This window comes from Canis lupus, chromosome 37 (genome assembly GCF_011100685.1).
Source record: "Canis lupus familiaris isolate Mischka breed German Shepherd chromosome 37, alternate assembly UU_Cfam_GSD_1.0, whole genome shotgun sequence".
NCBI classification, from domain to species: domain Eukaryota; kingdom Metazoa; phylum Chordata; class Mammalia; order Carnivora; family Canidae; genus Canis; species Canis lupus.
Genome location: NC_049258.1, coordinates 30,464,653 through 30,485,195, shown reverse-complemented (window position 1 = coordinate 30,485,195; position 20,543 = coordinate 30,464,653). Strand labels below are relative to the sequence as shown.

The window sequence follows — 20,543 nt, the reverse complement described above, 5'->3', positions numbered from 1 at the left end:
GCGGTGCGGGGACGGGGCAGGAGCCTGTGTCCCCTGGATGCCGTTCGCTGTCGGGTCTTATTTGCCGCTCTGTCCTGTTCTGTCCTATTCCGCATCTTAGGTTCTGGGACAATCGTGTGTGGAGGATCCTGGCTGCTGACGAGGGGCCCTGGGGCCGTCTGTGTTCCCCCTCCGTGGTCCCCCAGCCCCATCGACGCCGCGCTCTGGGTGGGCGTGCGGGGATGGAGCCCGCGGGAGGCCAGCCCCACTGCCCAAGGCGCAGGTGCGGCTGAATCCAGAGCCCTGGGGACACCTGTCCCAGGTTATCACAGAGCAGCTGTTCCCTGAAACCTTCCCTCACACTTTCAGACAGGGTTTTTTTTTCTTTTTCTTTTTCTATTGATATTCTGAACTTTTTTAAAAAAATTTTTTATTTATTTATGATAGTCACAGAGAGAGAGAGAGAGGCAGAGACACAGGCAGAGGGAGAAGCAGGCTCCATGCACCGGGAGCCTGACGTGGGATTCGATCCCGGGTCTCCAGGATCGCGCCCTGGGCCAAAGGCAGGCGCTAAACCGCTGCGCCACCCAGGGATCCCCTGATATTCTGAACTTAATAAGGCTTCAAAATCTAGAAAAAAAAGGGACTTTGTTTCACTGCCTGTGAACATCCAGTCTCTGGAGGCAACTGGATGCATAAGCCTGTGTCACCTATGGAGTCAGAACAAACGGCAACAGGGGAGTTTGTGGCGGAGAGTCTGCAGGCCTCGTCCCTGCCGGAGCGTCTGCCAGGCCAGCGGGGAGGCCAGCCGGGCGCGGGGCACCAGTTCACCCACAAGCCTCCAGGGCCGATGCGTGCAGAGGAGGTCGGCGGGGGCTGGGGCCGGGGCACGGCCAGACACCGCGTGCTCACACCCGGGAGACGGCCGGGCCGGGGGTTGCAAGCTGCGCAGCTCCCCCCCCACCAGCACGAGCCTAAAATGATATTTCTTCACCTGCAGAACCACCGCAGCTTGGACAGAGCACCCATCCCCCTCGGGGCGCCAGGAGGGCTGCTGCCAGGCTAGCGCGTGGGCTCTCTGCAGGTCCGGACAACTGTGACCGCGGGGTCATGATTCTCTCCACCTCGAACAGTAACGTGCGTGTTTCCAGGCTGTTCCATATTCGTCGACAACTTTGTCTGAGCAGCTGCACAGTATTTCATTATATGAATATTTTCTTTAACTTGAATAATCTCCCGCTTTTGAACATCTAGGGAGTTTGTGACTCTTCGCGCCGAGAGGACATCCTTTACGGGGGATTCCTACAGCTACAATTTTGGGGTCAGGTCAAATGAACACTTTTAAGGCTTCTCATATAGGATTTTCCTCCAGAAGGCAGCACCAGTGTTTTCCCCCCATAAACGCTGATGGCCATTGTCATTTTAAAACTTAAAAACATGGTAAGTGTGGTAACTAGGATTTTTTTCTAGTTTTTTTTTTTAAATGGTCTACTTATTTCATTGCTAATAATATTGAAATTTTTTCATGAGCCTATTAAATTTGGACTTTGTGAAATAACTGTTCATTCCTTTGTGGATTTCCGCCTCCCCCCGCCCAGGAATATTAACTTCTACTTCCAATAGAACTGAGATATTGTTTCCTATATTAAAGTTTTTATGTTAATTTGTGGCAGATATTTTTCCTGTTGTGTTTCGGCTTTTAATCTTTTGTGATAGAATTTGATGCTTATGTTAACTCAATTATTTGTTTTTATTAAAACTCCAGTATTCAATTTCAGGCTTCTAAAGCTGACCCTGAGACTTGCCTCACAGTCATTGGACTGCTTCCCTGCGCAAGAGCCTGATGAAGTCCTCCAGTGCATCAGGGAGAGGATGTGACTACCAAGAGCCAGGTGAACGCAGGAAGCAGAGGCACCCCCAGGATGCGCTTCCCCTGCCGTCTCTGCTGGGGGGCCGCAGGGCAGGTCGCCCCGGAGCAGGACAGCAAGGGGGCCAGGGCGCTCTCCTTCCACACGGTGGCCATGTGCTCCCTGGTGATCCCCACACGCTGCTCCGGGTCAGAGCTCTGCCCTGAGAAACCAAGTCCATGGAGAGCAGACAGGTCTTGGGGAAAAGAGGACACAGTGTAGGGCTGCCAGGAATGGGGTCTCAGCTGCAGTGGGACTGGGCGCGCAGGGCAAGCACATGTCCAGGCCTGGTGAGGGGACCACAGACTCGCAGAAAAGTCTGAGGTTGTGCAGGGAGAGGGAATGCAGTGGCCACTGGGCCGGGTCAGGGTTCGGGCCTCACCCCAGCAGCCGAGTGGCAAGAGCCGGAGCTCTGATGATCAGGGAGCCACACAGTTGCTAGTTGGTTGTCCCAAAGTGTGAGTCTGCACAATGCTCTACAAACACCTTAAGAACATGAACATGAACGTCACGGTGGATTTACAGGGCTCTACCGGGTGAGGAGGACAGCCAGGGAGGAAGAGCAGCAGGCTCAGGGAGGACAACCATCCTGCGTGAGGTCTCCTGAGGGCGAGACCGTCCTGGGCCGGGGAGCCGCTGGCGCCTGACACAGGGCAGCACAGGAGCTTGGGGTTTCTGGGCCGTTTGCACTGACTAAGAGCTTCCTGTCCATCCCACTCCCTGCTCTGCTGGGAAGCCTGTGGCCAGAGGGAAGCCACATCCCTGGGGTGTCAGGCCAGCGGCCCGGATGGCAGAGGCGTGTCCAGCCAACCCTGGTCTTGTAGATGACGGTGGGGCACGGAAGGCTGGGGCTGGGGGTGGCGAGATGGGGCAAGAACCACCGCCCCTTCCCCTCCATCATCACAGGGCCTCCTCTTTGGACCGACAGGTGGGCCACAGAGCACTTACAGCTCAGTGAGAGCCTGAATCAGGTTGTGTGGCCCGGCAGGGGCTAGGCAGGGGCCAGGGATGAGACAGGAAGGGGCAGACGCAGGACACTCCATGGAGATTACGGACATAAGCCAAGGCAGCACAAAGTCTGGCCCTGGGACCCAGCCACCCTCCTTCCTGGCATTTCAGCATCACAAAATCATCAAGCAGCTGGGGATGCCACGATGTCTTCCTGTGTTTTAATAACCAGCCGATGTCACACATACAAAGAAGTTATTACCACCTTAGCAAGGAGCCCTTTTCAATATGAAAGCCATATTTTTTTCCCATTTACATTCATTTTAAGATTATATTTCTTTTGGATGCTTGGGGAAAAAAATAGAATATCTATACATAGAATCCATTCCTAAGGATGCTCCTGGAGATAGAGGCAAATATGTTTGTCTTGAATATTAAACAAATATGTAAAGAATATCCCCATTGACCTGGCCTACGGAATTTGTAATAGAGCAATACCAAGTTCTCAAACGAGTCAGGGTGTCCTGAGTCGATGTTTCTCTGGGAGGCACCTATAACGCCACGCACGGGAGTCGCAGCTCACGTGGCCACAGGTGTGGGCCAGGAGCTGATTGCACGGCGCCCACAGCGGCCCTATTTCTTTAACATCTAGTTCACAGATCACAGCTATTTTAGGATTAAGGTTTACTATTTAATGGTGCAGCGCACAGCGCCATCACCCTCTGCAAGGCCACGTCTGTGAGCTGGCAGGAAGTTAGGATGCCCGCCAGCCCCAACAACAGCAGCCGGCTCTGGGTGGAGCACCCTGGGTGGCCTCATGGGGGCGGAGCACCGCAGCGTCACTGTCCTTACATCTCACTGTGAGTTCCAGAAAGAGCAAACGAACATCTATGATATTGCCTATGTCCGCCTTTGTCCAAGCAAGGTGACGGGCCTAGGTGTCGTTTCCCACGTTCTCCAAGATCCCCCCAGAAGCTCATGCAGAGGCGGCTCCATGGGCCCCCACGCACACGTGGGACTGGGGGACGGGAGGCGCCAGTGCAGAGACGAGCACGGTGTGGCTGGCAGGTGCCCAGGGGGCAGGTGCCCGGGGGATGCAGCAGAACACCCTGGCCACGTCTGGAGGGGACAGGTCCTCCTGCGCGGCACCGCGAGGGCACTGCCGCTCAGGACCCTGGCCCGGCCCATCTGCGGGGCACAGCGGTGAGGCCTGACGGCCCAGGCCGAAGCCGCCCCCGTGAGCAGCACACTCACGTGTGTGTGCATGCTCAAGCCCCGGTGCCTCTCCCCTGAACCCCTTGTGCCACCTGCCCTCCCCCCACCCCGGGCCTCCTCTCTGTAAGGCTATCACGGCCACGATGCCGGCGAGCGCACTACGGCCACACTCACTGTCACAGCAGCTGAGGTAGGACTGAGGCATCATCACACCAACGACAACCAAAAAAGCTCAGAAAAGTCTAATAATTTTCATCTGAAGCATCTGTCTGGGCCGGAGGCTTATGCCCCTAACCACCATGCTATTTGCCTCTTTATGAAATGGAAATTACTACCTGTCCAGTCTGTTGTCCTGGATTATTATGAACAGATCAAATGAGTTAATGCATGTGAAGAGCTACAAAAACCACAGATTATATAAGTACAAAGTGTTATGTTCTATCTACAAGCTATTGCTAAAGGAATATATGCATTTTTTAACCTGATTATTTTTCAGTATAAAACCTATTATCTTAAAATAATTGAGATAGTTTATCACAATAAAATGCATAAAATAGGAGACCTCATGTAAAAAAAATGGAAGTAATAACAAACTATTTTCAAGGAAGAGAGAGATACTTATATGTACGGTAAAATTCTTTTTTATATTTCTGAACTACATGTAACCTCATTAGATTTTAGCAGCCAGGTCTAAACTATAATACAGCTATCTGCAGCTGACGAAAGAAGTCTAATGAGAAAAACAGAACAAACTGACAATCTCCCCTGGGAAGAACTGCACCTGAATCCACCACAAAGGGGTGCCAAGCACTCTTCAAAACTCTGTTCCGGGGTGTCTGGGGGTCAGTCGAGTAAGCATCTGACTCCTGGCTTCGGCCCAGGTCATGATCTCAGGGTCGTGGGATAGAGCCCGGTGCTGGGCTCTGCTCTGGGTGTGGAGCCAGCTTCTCCCTCTCTGTCTGCCCCTCCACCCTGCTCATGCACCTTCTCTTCCTCTTACTCTCTCATGCTCTCTAAAATAAATACATAAATAAAAGCTTTTTTTAAAAAAAAGAACAGCTCTATTTCATATAAAACACACTGAGCCCCAGTGAGTTCCCTTGGTCTCCGCAGGACATTAGAATTCAGTTGCTCATTTTATGGGCAGCTAAGCTAATCCCCCCACAAGAGGATCTCAGCACAGAACCCGGTAACATGTGCCTCTAAACTGTTCTCTGAGATAGAACTCCGCATCAAATCTGGAAGCAGCTAAACATGAGGTGCTCTCTGATAAGACGTCTGATCCACTGAGTCACTTTAACCAAGAACACGTCCTCCACTGTGCGTGGCAACATGCATCCCACCACAGAGTGCAGCCTTCACATTGTAGTCTCCTCTTTATTCATTCAACCATCGTTTGCACCGGACCCACTCTGAATCGGCAGGCAGGACCTGCAGAGATGCACGAGATCCCAGGAGCCCTCAAGGGTGGGTGCTGTGCCAAAGCCCAGCCAAAGTCGCTGTGTAGAGGGAAGCAGAGTCACTAACTGGCACAGAGCCGGATGTGGACACTTGTCTCTGACGTGTGTTGTCCCACTGTGTCCTCATGGCAACCTTACGAAGAAAGCGCAAATGTTCCCATCCTATAAAGTGGATCAGTGACTCGCTCAAGGTCCAGCCATGAGTGGACCCTGAGAGTGTGAGTCCAGAACGCAGACTCTCAGCTGTATTGAGGCCCAGTGCAGAGGGCAGGCTGAGCCCCATGACAGGGGTGCTGGGAGGAGCTAACCCAGGAGGTGATGCCAGCCCTCTCTGAAGAATGAGAAGCTGTGCACCAGGAATTCACAAAACACAAGGGGGATGGGGCTGGCAAATGGGAAGGGCAGATACTGTGAAGGAAGAAGCATGTGGCACAAAGGGCTAAAGGTGTCAGGAGCCCCCACTGAGACGGGGAGACAGCTGGGCAGTAGATGAGGCCAGATTTGTGAGCATCAGGATCCCATCAAAATCCCCTAGATAATAGGAGCCAAGGAAGAGTTGCCAACCCCTGATTTTGTGAAATAATTAAAACAGAACCACCATTTTTTGCAATGATATTATAAAAGAATACAAAAATATAGAAAAGGAATGATCTCAAAATAAAGAACGATCCTTTAACTTGAATGCATTTAGTTTTTTGTTTTTTTTTAAATCTCACCAGACCATGGCATCAGAAAGACTGAAATACCTAGGAATAAATTCAATCAAGGATGTGGAAGGCTTGTACTCTGAAAACTCTAAGATGTTGAAAGAAATTGAAGAAGAGACACCAACAAATAGAAAGATATTCCAGCCTCATAGTTTAGAAAAATTAATACTATCCAGATGTCCAATCCACCCAAGGCAATCTACAGATTCAACGTAATCCCTTTGAATATACCAACTATTTTTCATTGAATTAGAACAAAGAATCCTAAACCTTGTATAGTAGAACCACAGAAGACCCCAATCGGCCAAATCAGTCTTGAGGAAGAACAACAGAGCTGGAGGCATCATGGTTCCAGACGTCAAGCTGTATTACAAGTTGTGATAGTCCTGGTGCAAAAACAGACACAGACCAATGGGCCAGAACAGAGAACCCAGAAATAAATTCACATCTATATGGTCAATTAATCTGACAAAGGAGTTGAGGATATGTAACAGGGGAAAAAAAGACAGTCTCATCAACAAATGGTGCTGGGAAAACTGGGCAACCACACACAGAAGAAGGAAACTGGACCACTTTCCTACAAGATGCACAAAGATACACCCAAAATGGATGGAAGACCTAAACGCGAGACCGGAAACCCTAGAAGTCCTAAAGGAGGACATAGGCAGAAAGCTCCTTGACATTAGTTTTAGCAATAATTTTCTGGACCAGGCTCCTCATGGAAAGGCAACAAAATCTAAAATAAACAATGGACACAGCAAAACAAAAGCACCTGCACTGTGGAGGGAACCATTGACAAATGGCCATGGGATTTCATTTATATGTGGGACCAACAACACAAAGGAATAAACAACACAGACATAAAAAGAAATGGAAGTACAGAGAACAAACTGGTGGATTCTAGAGGGGCGGGGGAAATGGGGATGAGGAGGCATGGTTACTTTGTAATAACTAAATCTCAGGGAGGGAACGGACAGCATCGCAGACATAGCCAGTGGCACCATAATGGCCCTGGAGGTGACAGACAGTAACGGGACTCACCGTGGGGATCATTCCAAAATGTATCAAGGACCGACTCACGGTGATGTATGTTTCAAACTAATGAGGTATCGTATGTCAGCCCTGCTCCCACAAACATCAATCCATCCCACTGCGGTGTCCTGGACTTTCCATTTGCTACAGGTCACGACAGGTTCATCACAGGCTGGCCCCAGTCCCTGAGCTGGAGTTTGGAGCCCTCAGCAGTAAAAACTATGTGCTCTGTGGGGTGCTGGTCACTGTCATGGGCTGATGGCCACCCCCCCCCCAAATTCATGTGAGGAAGCTCTAACCCCAGGACTTCAGGACAGGACTGTACTTGCACACAGGGCCTGTATGGAGGGGATTAAGGTAGGACGTGGCTGTTAGTATGGCCTCCATCCCCTGGGACTGACGTCCCTACAAGAAGCGGAGATTTGGTCCACAGAGAGACACCAAGGATGCACGAGGGCCAAGGAAGAGCATGTGAGGACATGGGGAGAGACCACAGCCACACGCCTAGCAGACAGGCCTCGGGAGGACCCAAGCTGCCCGCACCTGGATCTCACACTTCCTGCTCCAGTAATACATTTCTGTGAAGTGAACCGCCCCGTCAACACGCCTTAGTCCCCCGGATGGCTTTGCCCACACCCCAGCCTGAAAGGGTTATCAACATGGCATTTACCTCTCAGTCCTGGAGGCTGGGGACCTGAGAACGACGACGTACCAGCAAGTTACTTGTCTGGTGAGAGTTGCTTCCCAGTTCATGGATGGCATCTGCTCCGCATTCTTACGTGAAGGGGGTCCCTGATGGGAGCCCTCGTCCCATCATGAAGGGACTGCATCGTCTCATGACCTCATCATGTCCAAAAGGCCCCACCCCCTTCGACTGTGACGCTGGGGTCAGGATTTCAAGGCAGGAATTCGGGCCGGTGCAGGTGACACACTGGGGTCGTGGCACAGTGGCGCTCTGCTATGGCAGCCACAGCAAACGTATGTGGTCATACCGCAAGTAAATGTGCAACCCTGCCCGGGCGAGAGCAAACATCTTCTCGGCTGATTCTCTCGTTCCTCCCTCCGACTGTCACTGACCCACCAGACACAGGCCACGAGCATCTCAAATGTCCCCTGACTAGCGTTTCTTCATTCACATGACTTTTGTAGGAATCACCTATTAGGATAAAAATGGGCTCCTGTTTCATTAGGGCATGTGCCAAAACATCTGGGAAATATTCCTAGACACAAGGGTCCTCTGCCCCTATGTCGTTTGCCCTGAGCCCTGCCGCTGCCCGCAGGGAGCTCCAGACGTCCATCTGCTGGGAGCGGTGCCTGTGACAAGCAGGGTGAGGCCTGTGAGCACGCGGCCTCTCTCCTGTGGACCTGCATCAGCATCCCTGTGCCGTGAGCTCGTTCTGAGCACGCACCACATCACTTTGTGCCTAGTGCTCGGAGAGATCTCAGCCATCAGCTTCCCCAACATCCCTCTTCCTGTACCAACTGCTCATAAAAGTAGACTCTGTGCAGAAATCCCTGCCGTGTTTTCATCAAGGATAAACAAGCCAGGCATGTGGCTGCCATTCAGCAACGGATTCACTTGGCAGGTCTGGTGTTCAAACCCCGAGGGCTCCAGGGAAAGGACCTGGGTCAGCCGGAGCCCTTGAGACATCTTGCCTGGTAGGAGTGTCTTTCTCTGTTTATCTGGGACGGGGCTGCGCCAGGTCCGTGATGCTGACCCTGACTTATGGGGAATGCCTATCTTTGTTTGCCTGGGGCCCTGGGCCACGTGGAGAGTCAGTGTGACCGCGGGGGCAGGGGGCTGGAGACAGGGATCTGGGTGCGTCACTCCTTCGTGAGTGGCTCCCAGCAAAGCTGTGCACACGAGCTGGGTGAGGCCCCCATGGGCAGTCCCCAGAGGCTCCGGGGGCCTGAAGCACCCTGGCTGCACTAGACTCTGTGCCTTTGCTGATTCAATGGTTCCCCTTCTTTCTGATAAACATAACCAAGCGCATGACAGATTTCCTGGGTCCACCCAGAGAACCCCTGAGCCCGAGAGTGGTCCTGGGGATGCGTCTGGTTGAATAATAAACCATCATGTACCGAGAATGGTCAAGGAACATGAAGGAAAAGTAGAAAAATGAACGTGGCAAGAACAGCTTTCTCAATCACTTGCAAGCTCCTCCGTGTGAACACGTGCCCAGTGCTAACATTTAAAGAAAAGGAAGAAACAGCTGGGCCCCCCGCACCTGTTTCAGCACCTCAAGGGCAGAGCGAAGGCAGCACTTGGCATGCGGTTTAGGATGAAGGCGGAAAGGAAAGAGTTGGCGGAAAGGAAAGAGTTGGAAGGGGGTTTAACCGTTGCTGTGACGAAGGCCACGGAAAAGAAACGTCACCCCTGGGGCGGGGACGCTGTATGGCGTTTCGGCAAAGACCCTGCATTTCACAGGCCCGTTCATCTCCACTTTGAGGTTGCGTTTAGTCATGTCAGCTCCTGGTAGCAGCGGAGCTGGAGCCGCAGGCCGCAGGCCTCGTCAGAAGGCTCAGCGTTCCTGGCCTACACGGTGCCTCCCGGGGTGCCAGCACCGTCTGGGGCCCGACTTTCTGCACTTGGACCAGGACTCGGCCTTCATGCTGAAGCTCCAGCCACGCAAGCCCAGCTGAAGACATAACACAACAAGGAGAAAAAACAGCAAAAAGACTCTGTAAACTCCCCTTCTTAGGAGCCCGCAGGTGTCACTCATCTGTGTCCAGAAAATCACATATGAGTAGTGTGATCATCAGTCACCGTCCCAGCTTCCAACTGGCCTTTCTTTCTCTATTGATTGATGAGAGAGACACAGAGAGAGGCAGAGACACAGGCAGAGGGAGAAGCAGGTTCCTCGCAGGGAGCCCGACGTGGGACACAATTCCGGGACCCCGGGGTCACGATCTGGGCTGAAGGCAGCGCTCAACCACTGAGCCCTCGGGAGCCCCTCCTTTTATGTTTTTAAAACAAGAGCTGTGTATGTTCACGGTGCACGACATGATGTGATGTAGATACAGAGGGGAAGGGTGACTACAGCCCAGCCAACGCACATCTCATGTCCTCGCGCGGTCGCCCCCAGTCCAGCTCTCCTCCCAGATCCCAGGATCCATTGCCGTGTCACACGCACCACAGTTGCCATGCGCTGCGGGAGCTCTGGGGACGGGCTTGCCCCACATGGCTGCAGCTTTGTTCCCTTGGCCCAGCACCACCTGCTCCTGAGCACCACAGTCCCAGCTCTGCCTCTGTGTCCTCGATGTGCTTAGGTCTCACAGGTAAGTGACATCGTGCGGCTTTGTCTTTCCCTGACTCATCTCAGGACTGAGTATAATGTCCTCCTGGTTCATCCACGTTGTTGCAAACGTCAGGGTTTCCTCCTTCCGTGTGGATGGATACTATTTTGTCGTATATACACGATTCCTTTTTTGTTTCACCAGTGTCCTCATCCATTCATCTATCATCTGTTGTGACTGATGCTCCAGCAGGACTATTCTTAAATCACGAGGACACATACGTATCCTTGTCTCTACTCCCCTGTCTAACAGATATTTATTGAGCAACTACTGAGTGCGTTGTGTTGTTACTGAAGCACCGACATCGGGCAGCATGGATGCGCAGAGGGTGGGGTCTCCCTTGACCCATCTCAGTCCCCAGAGGGACAGGACCAGAGGGGCAGCCCCCATGCTAGGCAGGGGTGCAGAGACAGCCCCCTTCCTGCAGCCTGCCCCGGTCCTAGCACCAGTACCTGTGGGAGGCATGAGGGCATGAGTGGAGCCCAGGCACAGAGATCTGCCCGGCCCTATGGGTTCGGGAAATGCCCACATGGGTGACAGGCAGTGATGCTGGAAACAGGAACGCCTGATGACGAGGGTCCTGCCCGGCAGCTCAGGTTCTCCCCATACTTGGTAAGTACCTAGGGAGGGGCATGTTTGCATTTTATGAAGACCACGCTCATTCGCTGAAAAGGAGCTTGCGGAAACACTTAAGGGGAAGACCCTGTCCTGGATTTTGGCAACTCAGGGAGTGCTGGGGGCTGCGGGGGGCAGAGCGTGGTAACCACAGAGTGCGGGTGAAACGCACTACAGACGAGATAGGCGATGGCAGGAATGTGCTCTCCTGTCGATGCCTCGTCTGTGACACACGGGCTCCGCCACAGCGAGCAGTGAGAGGAGGGTTCCGACCCCCGACCCACAGCCACGGGTTGACATCCTGAGTCCACAGAGGAGCTCAGCAGCTGCAGCACAGGGTCACAGGATCACCTACCACCTACTGGCACCAACCACCTGCGGCTGCAGTTCTGGGCTTTAGGGGGCCCGAGAACACCCCTGCTCTCCCCACGCCCTCCGCAAGCTCGGATCCTGCCCACGTGGGAGGAGACTGGGAGGCTGGTGGAGGGCCAGAGAGCCAGGTGGGCGCAGCTGAGCCATCTCTGCCCTGGCCTGAGATCAACCATGCGCGTGAGCCTCACGTGCCTGCTTGCCTCAGGTGCTCGGGCACCGTCCCCTGCTCTCCCAGGCGCTGGTCTCGGCCTCCAGTCTGCCTTCACCGATGCGACCCTCCCTCTCCCTGTGCTCACTGGTTCTGTTTGTTCTTTATTCCTGGCCCCAGACTCCACCTGCATTTCAATCACCCCAGTTAACGTAATTCCATCCAGCCTCTCTCCAGAGTGCCTGGGCTGGCTTTTTGGCTAAATGGTCAAAACCCATTATTTTCAAGACTTTGGACTTTTGGGGAAAAGATACTTAATATTAACAACATGTTTTTGCAGATGCCTTGTCTACATACTAATCGCTGGAAAAGATCTTCAACGACGCGCTCTCCTCGGCTCTGATGGCTGACTAGGGGCTGGCGGCCAGGTGTGCCAATCCCTGCGGACGAGGGGGGCTCCCCTCCTGCAAGGGTCTCAGCATGCTGTGACCCAACAGCGAGTGTCACACAGCGTCTCCTCACTCCTCGGGCAGAGAGGTATGTGTGCATGCGTGTGTGCGTGCGCCTGCGCGTGCCCCTCTCCCGTGTTCTTGTCCCACTGGCATACCTGCATATTCTTGTATGCATTCCCTCTTGTGGCTTCCCCTCCCTTTCATGGTCAGTGAACTGACGGCCTACAAGCAAATGGAACTTCGAAATGAAAGTTAATTAATTTGCAAACTTCAGTTTGAGGATCAGTTTGGTTTGGGAAAGTGCTCACAAGGCTGCATGACTTACTACTCAGTATTGCTGCCCTGAGCCCCCTCCTTGCACACGGCTACACATTTCCAGCCACTCACTCCTCAGCGCGTCTGAGGCTTTCCTAAGTCACCCTGGCCTTGCCTCTCATTCACAGGGTCCCAGAGGTGGCAGTGTGAACAGATCTGCTCTGTGGAGGGGCCCTCCCTTGCCACTCCACCTGCAGGTAGACGCCACACCACAAATAAGCTATTTCCCAGGGGACCCCCCTCCCCCTGCCTACGGTCCCCATGGCACTGCCACGGGTGGGACCTAGGCCACAGGGCCTATCCCTGCTCACCCCCAACCAGAGGTCACCACACTCCTTTTTCACAATGTGTGTCTCACCTCCGGGCATGGCACGCTCTTCTGCAGGGCAAACCTCCTCGCCTGTTGGGTCCCACCTCAATCTGCATCCTCAGGAGGACTTCCTGAGATCCACCCCTTCCTGTGCTGCCCCCATCCTGCCACCTGCTTCCTTGGTGATCATGTCCCATCCATAGCTGTTCAGGACAGCTCCTGGCATTTACATCTGTCACCTGTCTTTTCCTCAAACCTAAGTTCCATGCGGCGGCGGGCCTTTCAGCTGGCCACCACTGGACCCTTGGCCAGAGCCCTGCCTGCACGCACAGCTGCTCAGGAGCACCCAGGGCTGGGGCTGGCACCGCTGCACCCTCGTCCGTAGCTGCAAGTGCTCCCATTTCTGCCCCTTGTGAGGACCAAGGATCTGGGTTTCTTGCTCTTTCTCCTGCTGAAGACTCAACCGTTGTGTGCTAAATTCACGAGTGGACAGTAACATGGTTTCAGAGAGTATCTGATGGCCAAGCGGTGCTTAGTCATAATAAAGGAGAGTTAAAATACCTGGATGAGGTGGGAGGAAGTGTGAAGGTCTCATTACTGTGATTATTGCTAATAACTAGATTATTACTAGTTCATCCATAAAAGGCACATTTGAGCTTAAATTAAAATTCTCCTACTAACTGTATTGAGACTAAGACAGGAGATTGCCTATCAAAGGATACTTTCCCTTCTATTGATGATTTTGTTAGATAGGAACTATCTCAAGAACTGTTACATGTTTAGCCTTTACCACACAACACAGGTCACCCCAAATATATTTATAATGTACCAGTAAGGAAAATGTGAAGAACACATAAAGACCACATACAAGCTCTATACCATTAAGTACACCAGAGGCTGCTAACCGTGGCCTCCTAGGGGCCAAATCTGGCCGACTGTCTTTCTCCAATAAAGTTTTATTGGAACACGTCACTCATTCATGCACCGGCTACAGCTGTTTTTGCTCTGTATCAGCAGAGTTGAGTAGTTATGACAGGGACCACACGGCCTGCAAAATCCTAACATAGCAACCATCCAGCCATTTGCAGAAAGGTTGCTTCCGCAAACTTCTTTAACTCAAACAAAACAAAATCGGGAGACCCTCTGTAAGGTCACATATTAAATCCACCATTGCGGTGCCCAGCAATTCACCGGGTTGGAGGAAAGCATGTCCAAGATGGCACCCCAGTCTGGGGTTTACCTGGAGCACATTCCTCAAAGCTCATGACCGTGGCGGCTACTTCCCCTACAGGCTGGAATCCTGTGCTATGCCCACTGATCCTGGCTGCCCTGAAATAGAAAGGCATGGACTCTACCAGATGCCCACAACCTGCACAATATCCCAGGACCGCCTAGATGAACAACCAACCCCAGGGATGGTATTCACTGCACGGTTGGCAAACGGTCCCTGGTCAGCCCACCTGATTAATGTGTCCCCAGAATGGGCAGCACCATGGACCACCGGGGGCCACCATGCCTCACCTTTGCTTCTCTAGGAGCCCCGGCTCGAGCCTGGGCTAACAGATGGCCTGCAAGTCCAGACTCCCCTGCAAGACGTCTGAGAACGAGCACACAGCACCGATTCTTGAACCAGGTCAGCAGCACTCATCCCCTCCCTGTCAGATTTTTCTGAGACACAACTTTAACTCACACATCAAGCCTACACCAGATGCGGAGCTGCTGACAGAGGTATTCTGTTAAATACACCTATGCACATGATGGAGAAGAGTGATTTATGGAGACAATGTTCAATAACAATTTGGCTATAAAGTATCTCTGTGTAAGAATAACCTAGCAAAATTAAATGTACTGGAAAATGAAAATGTGCCAGAAGAATTAAGCATAGCTCTCCTGGAAAATGCTGGTGGATGCAAAAGGCATTTAATTTTTTTTAAACAAAAAGTAGGATACTAAAACTTATTTTGTGCATAGCTCAAGATGTCATGGTGTCCACACCCAAGGGATCTGGGTGCTTCTCCATCTTTATTTTATTTCGTTTTATTTAAGGTTTTATTTATTTATTCATGAGAGACACAGAAAGAGAGAGAGAGAGAGGCAGAGACACAGGCAGAGGGAGAAGCAGGCTCCGTGCGGGGAGCCCGATGCGGGACTCGATCCTGGGACCCTGGAGTCATGCCCTGAGACACTCAGGTGTCCCTCCATCTTTATTTTAAATGAGCAACTGTGACGTTGCCTCTACAGCCTCCTGGAAATACAGACTCTGTTATGGAACCACGGGGATCCCAGTAATCTAAAAAAAATAGGTTCTACTTTTTATCTATTATCAGAACTTCTACAGAATTCTTTCTGACAGGGATGAGAGATGAAGTTCCATATTTTCCTAAGTATTTGGAAAATCCCAAGAGGAGGATGGTAGTGGGGATGACTCTGAGCTCACATCCACTGTATTCAGAGCTTCCCCATCACTTGACCCTCAGGGACTCAGGATCCGCAACACTAAGGGAGGGTGAGAGTGTGAATCTCCTCTAATGGTTTCTACATCAGTAAAGCAGACAAGACTGTGCGTGCTGAGCTGTTCTGAAGACCATGCACGTCCTCGTGAGACATGCCTCACAGACAGTGCTGACGTTCCCGAATGATCACCCGACACAGAGCCCCGCTGTCCACTCTCACAGAGCCCCCAGGTGCCTGGAGGCCCATCTTCAGCAGCACCTCCTCCTTACGTGTCCAAAGTAGGTGCAGTGCCCACCCATCTCGGTATCTTGGCTCTTCCCCCGTAAGGTTCCCATGTGCTACATGCTGTCCTGCAGTTTACCGAGGCATCCCCAGGCCCCCACTAGGCTAGATGCTCTTGATGCTGCAGGGACTTCAGAGTTACCCTGTTTGCTTGGTCTTTGATTTGTTTAGACTTTGCAAATTGAGATGCATGCTTCCGTGGTTCTGGTGTATCCCCAACACGAGGCTACGAAGTCCAGCACGTCTGCATCGCCACATCAGTAAACTCTGTACTGTTATCCGTGACCCCTCATCCCACTCTCCCCCAGACCCTGACAACCACTCATCTACTTCCTCCATCAGTGCATCTGCCTGTTGCATCTAAAGGGAATCCCACAGTGGACTGTTGAGTCCACTTCCTTTTCTTAGCGTAAGATTTTCAAGGTTCACCCATGGCGTAGCTCGAATCAGTACTCCACTACCTCTTTGGCTAAATAATATTTCGTTATAGGATACACCTCATTGCATCCCTCTGTTTACCTGTCGATGGATAGTTGGGTGTCTCCCACTTCGGGGCTGCCACAAATAAGCTGCTGTGAGTGTCTGTGTTCACGTTTGTGCAGACACATTTTTGATTCTCTTGCGCATGCACCTAGATTCGCAGTGGCCCGGTCATGGTAACCCATGTCTTACGTCTTGAGGAACTGCCAACCTGTGTGCTGGATGAGGGCTCTGGTTCCTTCACACGCTCACCTCTGGGTCACCATCTGTGCTGTGATTACGGTCGTACTGGGTGACTGTGAAGCTGGACCTCGCTATGGTTTGGGTTTGGATTTTTCTGCGGACTAATCATGCTGAGCTCGTTTGCATGTGCTGACCCGCATTTTGTGCATCTTCTTTTGGAAAAAAAATTTATTTCAATTCCCCATCACGGTTAAACTGAGTGGTCTTTTTATATTCTGGATAGGAGAGTCTTGCAAGATACATCTTTTGCAAATATTTCCTACATTTCATGAGTGACTATTTCACTCCTGATTGATGGTGTCCTTTGAAGCACAGAAGGTTTTAATTTTGAATCAGTTTTGTGGGGTGGTTTTGTTTTTTGTTTTTTGTTTTTTTTTTTTTTTTGGTGTCATATTAAAGAAAGCATTGCCTAATCCAAGGTCACAGAGATTTACATCTACATTTCCTTACAGGAGTTTTATAGTTTTTCTGTCTTAGATTTAGGTCTTTGGTCCATTTTGAGTTAATTTCTGCATTTAGTGTGAGGCAGTATTTCATACCTGGCTAGCAGAGCAGTGTTTCTGATTCTTATCTGTTGAATAAATAAAGTGTGCGTGAATACATAAAGAAGGACAGAGTCCACTTTTATGAGATTTGTGATGTATTTTAAATAGCTTCACTAATTTAGGTTCTTGAGAGTCTAGGACAGAAGGACAGGAGACTTGCTGTTGATACAGAAGCACGTCCCCTCCCGCAAGCCCGTGCACAGGACCCAGCCGACGCTGCCCGCTGGCAGGGTCCTGGCGAAGGAGGCGCTGCCGTGTCCTTCAGCCCCGTGGGCACCCTCGGGGGTGAGGCCATTCCCTCTTCTGAGGGGAAGTGATAGCAAGTTGGACTGTTTTCCCTAAACCTGAGGTTGGCGCACAACCCCGGCCTCCGGGGGAAGGCGGGCAGGCAGGAGAGAGTCCCCGGGTCGGCCGCCCCGCCGCCTCCTGCGGCTGAGGCTGACGCTGGCAGCCCGGGGCCAGGGCTCCTCGTCACCGTCGCGATTCCAAGGCCTGCACCGCCCGCAGCGCAGACGGCCCAGGTCACGGAGTCCGGGGCGGCGGTGCTCGGAGGGCGCGGGGCCGGGCAGGCAGGTGCTCCCCTCCCGCGGCGCCGCCCCCAGGACGCCCGTGTGCAGCCCCCGGAGGTGCCCGGCGGCCGCCGTCTCACACCGTCTCACACCGTCTCACACGCAGCCCGCGGCCGCCCCGGCCGCCCCAGGCGCTCCTGCCGGCGAGGGTCCGGGCGGACACGGCGCGCCAGGCGGCATCTGCACCGGAAGGGGCGTCGTGCAGGATCCTGAAGGAACGCCTGGGCCCCTGCTTACGCTCCGGCCGCGGCCCGGCTGCCTCCCCTCCGCCCCGCTCCCGGGCCTGACGCACCGGCCGAAGGCGGCTTTCAGTTTGTGAACAGAGAGTGGCCCGAGATTTGGCCCGAGAGCGCGCGGCCGGGGAGGAGCGCCGGGGCCGGGGTGAGGGAGGCCGCCAGCCGACCCCACGCCGACCCACGCCGACCCACGCCGACCCCACGCCGACCCGCACTGCCCCTGTCGTCCTCGCCCGCCCTCCCGCATCCCCCCAGCTTCTCCCTTCACTCAGGCAAAGTGAAACCAAAACCACCCCTGAAGCGCGTGATTGGCCTGACAAGACCCGCAGCCGCCCAGGCCCTCAGGCCATCCGAGCGTGACCCCGGGCCGTGCCCGTGCAGGGGGACCACGGGGTGGTGGCCTCCAGAGTGACGCCTGCCTCTCCCACGGTGACGAGGACCCCCTGTCGCCCCTTGCCCCTCCATCCACCCTTCGGGGGGTGGGTCGTGTCTTTGGAATCTCCCGACTTGCTGCAAGTCATTTCCTTTGTGCGACGGTTCCCTGGTGCAGTTTCTAAGTGTGACTCACCGAGGAGTGAGCTCACCTGAGTGGGGACAGAGCAGCAGCCTCCCCGCACGCCCAGTGACACCCCGAGAAATGCCAGGGCTCCTGGGCCTCACCCAGGAAATGACGCCGCACACCTGCTGACGGCCATCGGGGCTCCGGGGTCTCCATCCTGGTACCGGGGATCCCGCCCAGCTGTATTCCCAGGGCCCGACCCCAACAGGGTCCCCAACTAATTTCTTTGTTTTAATGAATGAATGAGGGCGAACAGATGGGGATCAAATTAACACAGGATTCTTCCAGAGTCAGTGTCCTGTCGGCGGCAGACAAGGGACCCCCACTTCCTGCCGCCGGGACCTAAGGGCAGGGCTCCAGGGTTCCGGGAGGCCTGGCCTTTGCCCTAAACAGCCCTCCCTTAGGTCAGGCATACAATGGAAATACGTGTGGTAGTTTCTGAAAAACGTTATTCTCTCGGAGAGCTTTTAAACATTTAAATGCAAATAATTTTTTAAAAGAAAGGGAGAGCAAGTGGACATCCCCAGTCAGGAGAGGCAGTGCTGTTTCCCCATTTCCCCCAGATTCTCAAAGGCCAGGAGGGTAGAGACGACAAAGTGAACCCCAGAGGGAAGGGCAGGCCGGGCTCGTGATACGTGATCCGGGGAACCTCGGCCCGGATGCGCGGGAGCCCTAGGCTGCGGCTCCGCGCAGGGCCTCAGTGCAGGTGCACCCCGGGGCCAGCGGGACGCCCGGCCGTGGAGCCCCAGTCCTCCCGGGACACTAGGTCCCCTGCCAATGAGCGTCCCGCCCTCCGGCTCGGGGCCGCCCACCTCGCGCTTCCCCCGGCCCGTCCGCTTGTTTGCTGCCAGGCTGCTTCACGGAGCCAAAGACGTGTGTAAACGACCTGCCCGGAGGTTTGCTCCTGCACGACGGGGCTGAGGGGCGCGGGGTCACGGGGTCACGGGCCGGCGCGGTCACCTCGGGCGCGTCGCTCCGGTCGCCGGCAGTGCTGTGGCTGCTGACACACCCGCTTTATGTCTGTGCGGGACACGGGACGAAAGTCTACCTTGCAGACGTGAGAGGAAAGTGTGCGTGGGGGGCACCGTGTGGCCTGCGCCCCAGGCGTCTTCCCTGCGTCCTCGGCCGGTGCCGCCGCCATCGCCCCCTCTTCCTCCTTCACGTGACCCCGCGGCCCTGGCTCTCCCCTCCGCCCTCCCTTTACTCCGCTTGGCCTGAGGCTTCTGGTTTAAAGCTTGTGTTACCTCAGCTCACAGGCCAGAACCGGGGAGGGCACGAGCGCACGTGAGCCCCCCGTGCCCGGCGAGGCCTTCCCACCTACCAGGCCCCGCGCACGCAGCCCAGCGCCCGCCCGGGGCGCCGTGGCCTCGGGAGTCTCGGGGCGCAGCTCTGGGGCGTCACGGCGGTGGCCAACCGCCCGTCTCCGTGGGGGCGGCGCAACGTCCCAGCCCGCTCGGGCCCCAGGCGCCGTAGTAAGACGCTTCTCCGCAGCCGGGAGTCCAGGAGGCCGGGGGGGGGGGGGCCACAGCCGGGGCACCCGGGCCCAAGGACTTGCCCCGACGCCTCAGCACTCGCCTCAACTGACTCACGTGCTCCGAGGGTCACTTGGCGCAGGCCGGGTCCTGTCCCCACCTGATGAGGGACAGAGAATCCAGCAGGACGCGGCGCAGAAGCGGGGAGTCGGTTCCCAGGAAGCCACCGCCCTTCGCCCTCACCCCCCGGAGCCCCTGCGGGACGGCGCTCTCGGCAGAGGCCCACGGCGGGTCTGAGCCGCAGGCGCTCGGCGTGCGGCGTGCGCGTCTCCCCTCCCGTCCCTCCCCGGGCCGCCTGCGGGGCTCTCCCGACCGGCCTAGCGCACAGCACACTGGCACCCGCGGGGCAGGCCTGAGCGGGCTCGGGCTGCGCGCGGGGACCTCGGGGGGCAGCCTGAACAGCGGGCCGCCCTCGTGGCAGGAGCAGGGCACGCCAGCCCTGGCGCCCAGCAGCCCGGGGGCCGCGTCGGACGAGGGAGGAGGGCCCGCGAGCTGGCACCTGCACGCGGCGACTCAGGCTGCTGCGGCCGCGCTCAGGAAGTCCAGGCCCGTCGCGGGGCTGCAGGGGGCCCCGAGGCTGATTTCCACCAAGCCTCACGGCCTCGGGCCCATACCTGCCCGCAGCTCCGCAGCCCGGCCTCCCGCCTGGCCTGACCCCAGGTCGCGCCCTGGGTGGGGGGCGGGGCACAGAGTGGGGGGCCTGGAGGGCCAGGCAGGCGGGAGGCGCCAGGCCCACCCGGCAGGGCCAGCCTCGGGCACTGCGGCCTCCAGGACCCTCCTGACGGCCGGGCCAGGCAGCGGGCACCAGGTGGCGGGAGGTCAGCCTGCTCTATGTCCCCAAAAGCCTCTGAACACGCGTGTGCATGTGTGACACGTGACCAGATCC

General features: G+C 54.8%; 1 protein-coding gene across 7 annotated transcripts in view; it reads right to left on the bottom strand.

Moving 5' to 3' along the window:
* Positions 1-20,543, bottom strand: part of DLGAP2 (DLG associated protein 2) — a 693,430-nt gene that overhangs the window by 242,687 nt on the left and 430,200 nt on the right. The gene's annotated exons all lie outside the window — the stretch shown is intronic.